Genomic DNA, 12,042 nt, shown 5'->3' on the forward strand with positions numbered 1-12,042 from the left:
TCCTCAAGAAATTAAAAATAGAACCACCACACGATCCAGCAATCCCACTTCTGGGTATATATCCAAAGGAAATAAAATCAGCATCTTGAAGAGCTATCTGCATTCCATGTTTATTGTATTGTTATTCACAATAGCCAAGATAATGGAAACAACTGTCCATCGGTGGATGAACAGATGAAGAAAAGATTGGGCTGGCCAAAAATTTCGTTCGGGTTTTCTGTATGCTCTTACAGAAAAACCCAATATATGCGCAATGGAATGTTATTCAGTCACGAAAAGAAGGAAATTCTGCCATTTGCCACAACATGTATAAACCTGGAGGACACTATGCTAAGTGAAATAAGCCAGACACAGAAAGACAAATACCATGTGGTATCACTTACGTGTGGAATTAAAAAAAAGTTGAGCTGCCAAGCGTGGCAGGAATCTCTTATGGTGTTACATCTATGGGTGTGTGCAGAGTCTAGAGGTCTGTCCATTATTACTCATTCTCTCCCGCTTCCATCATAACAGAACCCATATTTTTTTTTTTTTTTTTTTTTTTTGGTACACGGGCCTCTCACTGTTGTGGCCTCTCCCGTTGCGGAGCACAGGCTCCGGACACGCAGGCTCCGCGGCCACGGCTCACAGGCCCAGCCGTTCCGCGGCATGTGGGATCTTCCCGGACCAGGGCACGAACCTGTGTCCCCTGCGTCGGCAGGCGGACTCTCAGCCACTGCACCACCAGGGAAGCCCCAGAACCCATATTTTAAATTGGGCACAGGGTTGTCTGAATAAAAGACTATATATCCCATTTTCCCTTGTCACTAGGTGTGGCCAAGGGACTAACTTTTGTCCAAGAGTTTAAGAATCAGTGCCCTGTAGTTACTTTCAGGAACGTGTTTTAACAGATGTTTGGCCCTTTGTCCCCTTATTCTTTGTCCCAAGTTCCATCTTGCTTCCTGGACTTCTGATGTGAAGGGCTGGAGTTCCAGCAGCCTCCTTGGACCATGAGAATGGGTGCTATAACCTAAGGATGGAGCAGGAGATGCTGGCATGGGACCAGGGCTCTAGATGACTCTGTGGGTCGCTATAACAGCTCTGGATTGCCGATCCCCAGCCTGTGACACGAGGGAGAAAGGAACTGTTATCTTATTTAAGCCACTGTGACTGTGGGTCTCCGTGGCTTACAGCCAAAACGAATCTCAACCGACACAGCACAAGAAACAGCTGACGGGAAGAAACGGCCAGAGAGCTTAAACAGGAGAGATTCTGTGTCATGGAAACCAAGGACGGCAGTATTTCAGAGACGAGGTAACCCGCAGAATGGACAGGGGTGAACCCTGAGGACAAAGACACTGCATTTGCCGGCCCAGGGGTCACTGCTGGTTTTAAGTAAACAGTATCCCACGTTAATTGTAAACCATTGCACACAAAACGCCTCCTCACAGCATCTGCAAATACTCAGGACTTGCCAGTGGGGCTACATCTTGGGATCTGGAAGGCGCCCATGTATTGTGAGGGGAAAAAAATGTTTGCAGACTCACCTCATCTACATAGACTGTACCAGCCCTCGGGGAATTAGTTCGAGCCACAGGCACGGGGAGAGGCTGTCCAGATACCCAGAGGAGGGGTCCCGGCATTGAGGGTGAAGAACGAGTGAAGGGCAAGGGGTCCTCCCCACCCCACCCCCTCTTCCCTGGGCTTGTGCAGTGGTTCAGATTCCAGCCTAGAGCTCCCTCCTCAGATGGGCATCCCTGGGCCCCTGCTGTAGTCTCTGTAGCTCCCTAATTTTTCCCTTTGTATTTGCCTGTATTTAATAGCTGCTTCTTCAATGCTTTGTTAGCTCCGTGAGGCCTTGGACGCTGTCTGGTTGGTTGGTTGCCGTGTCTTTGGGGCCCAGCCGAGTGTCTGGGAGCTCAACCTAGCGCTTGGTGTTTCTCCTTGCAGAGCCAGCGCGGAGAAGCTTGGTCTCCTGCTTCTTTCGTTCCTTGTGCATGAGGGCGAGCTTTTTGAAGTTGCTTCTTCTCTTAGCTTCTCGGTGTTTCCATCTTAAAAACGGTGGTGAAGGAGAGAGAGGGGAGAGTGGGATTCCTGGATACTGGCCCCCTGTGTGGGAGGCGCTGTCTTAATTAATCCCGTGGACTCACCGAGGGCCCCAGTAGCACAGCAGGATGGTGCGGGGCCCAGGGGTCTCTCAGAAGCCGGAGGAGTGAAGGAGGCTCTGGAGGTGCCCCAGAGAACCTTCCAGGGTGAAGGTACTCCAATAGGTGCTCTAGATCAGCACCAGTTAGAGCACGGCTCCAGGTACAGAGGGAGAGCAGCATCGGGTCCCTCGGGCCTTATCTCCCGACCCCCCATCCCCCATTCCCCGCCCCTCCCCCATTCCCCGCCCCCCCTCACTTCCCCAGAACAGCAGGGGTGCTCCCAGCTCTGGGCCTCAGCTCCGGTGGCTCCCCTCCTGCATGTCCCCCACCCCATCTCTGCCTTTCTCAGAATAAACGCCGTCCTCCTGGGAAGCCCTCCCTGGTCGCCCCACAGGGACACAGCTTTCTCCTCTGAACTCCACAACTGTCTAAGATTCCCTTGACAACGAGCACGTTCCGTTTTGTGCCTTGTTTTCAGATGGACGTTCAGCTGCCTGAAAGGGGGCTGCCTCGGGCTTCTGTGCAGCCCTTGGGTGCTAGCGGGCTGCCTCGTACAAAGCGGATCTCAGAAAAGAGCAGGTGGTTGACTGATGGCAGCACCCTATTTGGTAGCCACGCCCTCCTTCTGCTGAAGCGGAGAAACCCCGCCCCCCCTGGACTGCGCCTTCACGCTTCCATCTTGGACTGTCAGATACACGTGCCACAAGGTGCAGCGGGGACTTAATTCATTTTCCCATCTCAAAAACCCACCGCCTGCTGCGGCTAGTAATTTATAAGCCACGTGATTGTTAGTGAGATGCGCGTAACCGTCCAGCCGCAAGCTTTAGATAGACATGTGAATTTCAGTGTCTCTTCTCATGGGATCTTCTGCCGTGTTGGGACTGAGCTGAGCTCTCACTGACATATAAGCTACAAACTGGCCTGTGAGGCCCTTAAATCCGGAAGGCGGGACTGGGGATAATGGAGTGGTTAGCGCCTCTGAGGAGTACATCGGTTTGGGGGCGATGGAGCAGGTTGTATTTTCTCGGCCAAACAGGTGACAGCGTCACCGCACGGAGCTGCAGAGACGGCCTCAAAGCTGCCCCTCTGTCCTGGCCGTTGTCGGGGGCCCCTGGCCGAGAACAGTGGGGACAGGCCCGTTGGGACAGCAACCTCCCCTTGTGACAAAGCCAAGATTCTCATTGTCAAACGCTCCTCTAGCAATCGTTCCTCATAGTGACTGTATTAGTCAGGATTTTCCAGAGAAACAGAAAACAGAGCAAATGGGAGACATGTGTAGCGAGAGAGAGCGAGAGAGGGAAAGAGGGAGATTTACTGTAGGAATTGGCTCGCGTAGCTGCAGAGGCTGAGAAGTCCCCTGGTCTGCGGTCTGCCAGCTGGAGGAGGAAAGCTCGTGGTGTAACTCAGTCGAGTCCGAAGGTCTGAGAGCTGAAGGTGTGACCCCCAGGCCCGGGTCAGAGGCCTGAGAACCAGGCAGCTGCTGGTGTAGGTCCCGACAGCGACCCAAGGCCCAGGAGCTCCAACGTCCACAGGCAGCAGAAGACGGATGTCCCAGCACAGAAGAGAGTGAAATCACCCCTCCTTTGCCTTTCTGGTCCATTTGGGGCCCCAGTGGACTTGATGGTGGCCCACCCACTCAGTCCACTGAATCCAACGCTCATCTCTTCCAGAAACACCCAGAAATACTGTTTCGCCCACTCTCTGGGCATCCCTTCCCCTAGTTGAGTGGATACATAGATTAACCGTCATAGTGACTGTCGCAACATCCCATTCTAACTGCATCAGGGCTCATTTTAAGCATCTTGGCCAAGTCAGAAACATGGCCGCCTGCGTCCAGCCTCAGCCTGTTCAGAGGTTGGAGTGGCCACAAGCTGAGAGATGGCAGAGGTCGTCTAGGCCAAGGCGGCCGTAATGAAGGGCTTGGGACACACCCTGAAACTGTGTCGTCGCACCGGCTCGCACCAGCCCACCAGCCACCGTGGCCCAGTTAGTGCCTGAAAAGGCAGCTCCCTCCTCCCCCAGGGTGCCAGCTTGAATCTGGGCTGGGGCTAAACGTCTTCCGCGTTTTAAGCTGTTATGTTCATTTTAAACGTATTATAAAGCGTTATGGACGGAGAATCCCACATTGGTATTGAAAGCTTTCTTGCTAAAGCAGGGTTAGTCACAAATTACTGATGATTCAAATAGTAGAATCCATTTAAATGACAGCTTCCCAGGGCAAATCGCCCAGGTTAAAAGTGAGGGAAATGACTCCCTTCTGATGAGGAAGAATAATCTTAACATGGAAATCACTGGATTTCCAGATAGCACATATCGGTATAGATGGTGGGGTTGTGTTTCCCTTTTTTTTTATCAGCACATAAAATAAGAAGTTTCAAGAACACTTGGTTGTCAGAGAGATGGCGGGGAATTCCACGAGGGCGACACGAAGCCCTGTATTTGGGATAAGTCAGGGGACCTTCCCAGCTAAACAAAGTCCCAAGACTGGCAGGAAACTGCAAAGGTTTTTGCCACAGAAAACCACAGTGGGGCCCATATGAAGAAAACTTTGAAGTAACTTAGACAGTTGCATCCTCTTCGTGTCAATAAGAGATAAATGAAGCTGTGATCGATAGTGGTTAGTGGCTTCCTTCCTTCCTTCCTCCCTCCCTCCCTCTCTCTCTCTCCCTTTCTTTCTCTCTGTGTCTCTCTCTCTCTTTCTTTCCTTCTTTCCCCCACCCCCAGCTCCTGGTAACCACCATTCTACTCTGGTTTTATGAGTTCAACTTTTTTCTTGATCCCACATTTAAATGAGATGATACAGCATTTGTCTTTCTGTGTCTGGGTTATTTCACTTAGCAAAATGTCCTCCAGGTTTATCCATGTTGTCACAAACGGCAGGATTTTCTTCTTTTTTTGGCTAAATAATATTCCATTTTGTGTGTGTGTGTGTGTGTGTACACACGTACATTTTCTTTATCCATTCATCCATTGATGGACAGTTGTTTCCATCATCTTGGATCCTGCGAACAACGCTGCCATAAACATGGGAACACAGACAGCTCTTCGAGATATTGATTGCATTTCCTTTGGATATATACCCAGAAGTGGAATTGCTGGATGGTTCTATTTTCAGTTTCTTGTGGACCCTGCATGCTGTCTTCCATAGTGACTACTAATTCACATCCCCAGCAACAGTGCACAAGGGTTCCTTTTTCTCTACATCCCTGTTCAGAAGAGGGACTAGTGCAGGGGAGCAGAAGAGCTTTCGGGCAAACAGAGTGAGAAAATGTCAGAGAATGTGTGTGGAGGCTGGGAGGTCAGGAGGGGGTCAAGGCTGATTCCGAGAACCAACAGCCAGAGCTCGCCACCATCCTCTGCCAGCGCCCCTCCCACGTTCCACTGCCTCCCGGCTCCTGGTCCCTCGCCTTGAGCTGCCCAAACCAGATCTGTTCTTACAAAGCTTCAGATGCTCGCAAGTCCCCGTAAACAGTGGGGCCTGTTTTGGTGTCTGGGGAGTGGTTGAAACTTTACTGATTTTATTTTTTTCATCTGGAATATCATTATGCAATCCTTACAGACAACAGTCTGATTTTCTTTTCATAGTTGAGACCATGTCTGTAACAATGTAGCTAAATATATCTCCTCAGCCCTTTATCTCTTAGGAGGCACTGTACCAGTGGCAGGATTTGAATCAACCCTGAAGGGAATGATTAAGGTTTACAGACAATTGTGCTATCAGTTGGAATACGTTATCACATATTAGTTGCATCTGTAAAGGCCACCCTAGGAATACTCGGGCTTCTCCCCCTTTGAATTAAAACTTGGAAAGAAGAGAACAATTAAACTCTAGTGAGGAGGGAAGTCTGCGAAGTCCCAGTGTCAGTACTTGGTTTTAAGTTCTGAAGAGAAATTACAAAGCGGAGCATTACATCGGAGGTTAGGAGGAGCAGAGAGGATGCTTGGGGGAAGGAAACCGGTGTATAAAATTAATTTTAACCATTCTTTTTGGAGGGGGATCACCATGGAATTCTTTGAGGAGCTGATGAAGACTTTGGACTCTTACCCAGACAGATTCACATAAGCACATCATACAAACTCCACACGCATCCTCGCAGGGCGCTCGTTCTCCCCGAAGCCCACTCACAGCTCGTGGGGTTGATCCAAGGAGGCCAGTGAATGCCCTCTGGGTCACGACAGGCTCAGAGAACACAAGAAACCCCAGCTCCACGGGAACTGGTGGCTGAGACAGGAGAGGGGAAGAGGCTGGACAGCTAAGCAGAGAGACCGGGTGGAGGTTTGTGGCGGGTGGGAGGCACACCGTAGACCAGGGATGCTGACCTTTCTGGGCTGAAGTGGTCTCATCTGCATGAGAACAAAGTGAGATGACATAAGAGAAGGTGTTTTGTAAACTTTTTCCAGGTTACGGAAGCTAAAATGGAGGTTTAGGAAGATTAACCAGGTTAGCGTATACTGGGTATATTCACTCACAGCCCTTGACTGTGGAGCAGGGAATATCTGATTTGCATTGAGACTCTTAGGGCAAGAGGAGGAGAGAATTCATGGACCCGTCACAGAGTAAACTAGGTGGAATGAACTTAATCACTTTTGAAATGAGGAGCAATACTCTTAATAGATGATTACCTCTTAGTGTGAATGGAACGGTCTGGAGTGAGATCAGGAGGAAGATGAGAAATGTTCAGCCTGAAAGCCCCTGCATTCTTCTATAGGTCTTTCTTCCAAAACCAGATGGTACATGAGTTAGATGCTCTGTGAGTTATAGAATATTAAATTTTATAACCAAATCAAATTGATGTCTTATGCCTGGAACCAATGCACTATTGAATCTACGGGGAACCGCTTAGATTATCTTAAGTATTGATTCATCAAAAAGGTTTTGGCAAATGGTCTCGGGCAAGGAATCAAGCCAGAAACAGCATTTGTCAGACCAGATGGGTCGACTCACCCTTCGGACTAAAACATTAGCCTCTTTTTGTGAAAACTGCCTAGTGGTCTATTAAATTGGTTCTATCATATATCAACGGACGCGTCTTGATTATCCAATGTATAGGAGCTTCTGGGACACTTCTGTGTGGTGCTAAATGTTATCTATGAAGATGGTCTTTTAGAGAAACTTAATAAAAACCCATTTGGGCACCCAAAGGTCAGCTGTTTGGAAGAAGAGGTGGGAAATTGGCCCATACCCACTGTGGGAGAAAAAAGACGTTATTAGAGGTTGAAAGTCTACTACATGCAAGAGACAAGTGAAGCATCTGCTCTACAGGATAGAAAATAAGAGACCGTCCCTTGTTTGGGGGCTGCAGCAGAACCTTGGTGTCTCGATGACAAAGGGTAACCCCCTAAATGGTTATTTGGATTCGAAGCTGTGTAGGTGGCTCCTCCCCCAACTTTTCCCTGGGTCTTATGCTCAAAGTTCAGCCCGATGTCACCTCCCTACCTGAGCAGCAATTCTACCCGCCCCCCAGTCCTGCCATCAGGACACTGTCGTATCACCCTGTTCCTCGGTCCCTCATCTCCAGATGACGTTAATTGTTTAGGGTCCACCTCCTTCCCCCCCGTGGGACAGGGCGTCCTATCTGTCTTGCTCCTGGCTGTGTCCTCAGCCCCCAGCACACGTCACCCAGATTTGTCAAACAGATGAATTTGTGGAGTCTTTGAAACATTGAAACAAACTCTGACTTGCTTACCGGTTTGTGGAGTCCCGGACCTTTTATGCTATTCGGACAAGACTTGCGGATTCTGTACCTGCAGGGTCTCTCCGTTCCTGGCGCTGCTGTCCTCACGTTTGGACCATTGCAACCACCTCTGAAAAGTTCTGCCTGCCTTTGGTGTCCGCCCGCTCCAGGTCTGTGAACTCCTGCCGGGTCCATTTCCTACTTCCTAGAAAACAGCCATCCGTCTGACTTTCAAGCTCCCTCACATCTGTCCCTGTTTCCCATCTTCTTCCTTACAGACCTTTGATTCAGTCGAGTCAAAATACTCCACCTGTTTCCCTACAGAGCCTGCTGTTTCCTGCCTCCAAGCCCCTGCCCACGTGGTTCCCTTTACCTGCCTGAAGATAAGCCAGCTTCTAAGACGCAACTCAAATACTTTCTCCTCCAAAAAGCTTTTCCTGATTTCATTCAACTGACCGTAACTCCTGCTCCTTTTAACTTTTCTAACACTTTTTTTTGTTCCTCTCTTAAAGTATGAGCCACTTTACATAAACGTCTGGCCTCTTGCACTGGACGGTGAAGGAGTCGAGGGTGGAGACTAACCCTTACTCATCCTTGCCTTCCGCAGAGCACGGGGCTCAGAGCCTGGCCCAGAGGACAGGCTTGATGAGAGCCAGAGAATGAAGGGCTGAGTCTGCATTCTTGTTTGGGTGCAGTTTTATTTTAAGGCCAGGAACATGCAAAGCATCCTGGAATATATTAGTCACTATTCTTGCCAGGGGAAAGAAATCTGTCTCCGATTTGAAGAACTGTCTGGTGATGGACGGTGGTTTGGGCAGTAAAAACAATCCCACAGAACGTTACAATTTGCAACGGGCTTTACTTCATCTGATCCCACGGGCTTGTAAGGTAAGAGGTGTCTCCAGTTTACGGTTGAGGAACCCGAGACTCAGAGAGGAGAAACCGCGTGGATGCGACAGCCAGTGTGTGGTGGGATGGGTCCTCGGGTCTCGTGACTCCAGGTGGTAGGTCTCTGTCTCTTCACAGTGCTGTCCTGCAGCCCTGGTCATGAGGTGGGTGGAGATGGTGATAGACTTTAAGGAGATGGCCCCAGAACTTCCATAATGCCCAGCTGAGTATGTATCCTGGGCAAGAAAGAGTGAAGATAAATGACCTATGCTTTTAATTCAAGAAGCTGGAGTAAAGAACGATGTAAAAAGTAGCAGAGTTTGACTTGACAGTGACTGAGACGTTTGATGAATTAAATGGAAAGAACTCTTGCCTGTGAACTATGGGCTGGTCTAGCAAAGGCGTCTGTGCCTGTTTCCTCACGTCTCCTGGAAAATAAAGGCAGCAAGAGGAAGAGGAAGATTCAGGAATTCGACCCAGAGGCTCCTGGGCTCACCCAGCCTTACCACTCCTGGCTGTCTGGCTTTGAAAAGATACTGTCTGTGTCTACATTTCCTTATCTCTAAGTAAGAAACAGTCATCGTAATTATCTCTCAGATGCTATGCATTCATGATCCCATTCAATCCTCCCCAATTCCGAAAAGTACGAATTAGTATTATTCATTTACTAACTTTTACTCCTTCCTCACTGTACAGACAAGGAAAGGGGTTCAGGGAGGTTAAAAGCCAGGAGGAAGAGGTTGCCAAGATGAACCCTGGTCCCCTCACTCACTACCCAGTGTACCAGTTTCCAGCTATGTAACGCGGGATAGGAGGACCCATCCCAGCAGAGTTCATGTGACAGTTAGATAAGAAAATGTGGTTGAAGTGTCGAGATGATGTTAATGAGATCCCTTCTCATTTCTTTTAATAAATGTTTGTGAATTAATAAGTGGATCCAGGAATCTGCATTTCTTTAAAGCATGTGTGAATTATAGACGCTTTGTTTAATGACGATGAGTAGTTAACCAAGTTCACGTTGCTGCTCAACCTGTTTAGTAAAGACCTTCCTGGGGAAAGTTACCATCAGGGGAGGAGGTGAACCAAGGACGCCCCCCCTCCCCACTGCACCCCTGGCAGCCGATCCCTGTGGGTGGCAGAGGCCCTAAGAGGCAGGGAAGAGCCTTTGAAGTCCTGCTCTTGCAAAAACAAACCTATAAATGACGGCATGGTTGCCAATCGCTGCCTTCAAATGGGTGTCTGCCCCCCTTGTAACGTTTAGTGGGGACTTACAGAAGTTAATCACGGAAGCACAAACCTGGAAGAAACACACAGTACAGGGATTATCTGTGGGTCTGGAAAGGCTCACAACTTATTTCACATAAATGTTTTCATCAGATTTTCTCACCCTTTCCGATGATCATTCCAGCATCAATGCCCTAGAAGGATGCTGGTAGCAGGAGACCAGAGAACATTCCCGAGGGGAGGCCTTGGAAGCCTTGGAGGGAGGAGGGCAGGACCAAAGCTGGACAGGACCAGACTCTGCCTGGCTTGAATGTCGGCTCTGCCTCTGATCAGTGCCTGACCTCCAACCAATGCCCGTTTGCTGTTGCACCTCTGGCAGAGATTCTAGGTCTTCCTCAAGTCATTTCCTTTCCCCTGGGCACAAAGGAGAAGGTAGCAGTGGCCCTGGGATGGGTTCCGGCCAATGGATGTACCTGGAAGGCACGCACACCATGTGCCATGCCACGTCCAAGCTGGCAACAGGCTCCCACTCCCTCGTTCCCTACCTGCCGGCAGGGAGAAAGCTCTGAGCACGTAGAAGAGGACAGGGCCACAGAGGGAGGGGCCTGGGTCCCAAAATGCTACGTGAAAGGCCACCACGCCAGAAGTGGTCTGTGGACGTGACTGCTCTGTGAGCAGGGAATCAACTTTTGTTGTGCTGAGCCCCTGAGAGTTATGGGTTTATCTGTTACTGCATCCAGTGTTTCCTTTACTAATACAGATTCATCTTCGTTGTCAGTACCAGGGGGTACCCGTATGATTTTGTCTCTTGCATTTTTTTTGCTTGCCAGTATCATAGGTGTTTCCCCATGTCACTAAAAATTATTTATTAGACATTACTTTTGGGAGTTCCATAATACTCCAGGGTAAGGATGTACCACGATTTTTCTAACCCATTCCTCATTGTTGGATAGTTAGTTGTTTCCAGATTTTCAGTGTTATAAAAAATGCTACAATGATCATACTTGTAAGCACTGGATTGCTTCCTTTGCAGTCTGAATTCTTAAAGGCCATTCAGGTTTCAGACCTGGGTAATATGCGGAAACCATCGAATGCACTGGACACAACCTGGTTTCTGGAAGGTAACGGTATGGGGTGGTCACCTGCGTGATGCAGGCTACGAGAGGTCCTGGGGAGGGTGGCTGAGATTCTTGAAGGAGAGTGGAGGGAAATTCTTTTCTGCACCAGCTCTGGGGAGAGGTGCTCTCTGCCTGCGTGTGAGGGGCAGTGAGGGTTCCTCCGTCCAGTTCTGTCTCTTTGAGGGTCCGGCCAGGCCAGCCCCTTTGCTTGGGAGAGTCTGGGCTCATGTCTCTTGAGCTGATGTCTGCACTGCCAGGCCATACTTCTTGAGCGTTTTTCTTATTTATTTATTTTTACCCACATCCAAGCATTTTTAAAAATTTGAGCTATATTTAACACACCATAAAATTCACTCTTTTAAAATGTACAATTCAATTGTTTTAATATGATCACAAAGTTGTACCACCATCACAACTACCTAACTCCAGAACATTTTCATCACCCCGAAAGAAACCCACACACGTTAGCAGACACTGTCCCATTGTCCCCTCCCCCTAGCCCCTGGCAACAACGAATTTACTTTTCTGTCTCTATAGATTTGCGTATTCCAGTCTTCATATAAGTGGAATTTAGATGTGTGTCCTTTTGTGTCCGGCTTCTTTTACTTAGCATCATGGTTTCCAAGTTCACCCATGTTGCAGCATGTAGCAGAACTTCATTTTTAAAACATATTTATTTATTTATTTGGGTTGCACCAGGTCTTAGTTGTGGCAGGCGGGCTCTTTAGTTCTGGCATGTGAGCTCTTAGTGGCGGCATGCATGTGGGATCTAGTTCCCTGACCAGGGATCGAACCTGGGCCCCCTGCATCGGGAGCGTGGAGTCTTATCCACTGCGCCACCAGGGAAGTCCCAGAACTTCATTTTTCAATGGCTAAGCAATATTCCATTGTTTGGCTAGACCATCTTTGTTTATCCATTCGTCAGTTGATGGACATTTGGGTTATTTCCACTTTTGGGGTTTTATGAATAATGCTGCTGTGAACGTTTGTGTACAAGTTATTGTATGTATA

The 12,042-nt window shown here is 48.8% G+C and overlaps 1 long non-coding RNA gene across 1 annotated transcript; it reads right to left on the minus strand.

Annotated features, from left to right (window-relative positions):
- Window positions 1-6,115: 6,115 nt before the first annotated feature.
- Window positions 6,116-8,365, minus strand: LOC113631695 (uncharacterized). Its single transcript, XR_003437515.1, has 3 exons — window positions 7,814-8,365; window positions 6,750-6,875; window positions 6,116-6,470 (listed from the first exon to the last, which is right to left on the minus strand). It is a non-coding gene; the product is annotated as an uncharacterized LOC113631695 (long non-coding RNA).
- Between the last annotated feature and the right edge of the window lie 3,677 nt (window positions 8,366-12,042).

This window comes from Aethalodelphis obliquidens, unplaced genomic scaffold (genome assembly GCF_003676395.1).
Source record: "Aethalodelphis obliquidens isolate GAN/ISIS:26980383/991018 unplaced genomic scaffold, ASM367639v1 scaffold34, whole genome shotgun sequence".
Classification (NCBI taxonomy): Eukaryota; Metazoa; Chordata; class Mammalia; order Artiodactyla; family Delphinidae; genus Aethalodelphis; species Aethalodelphis obliquidens.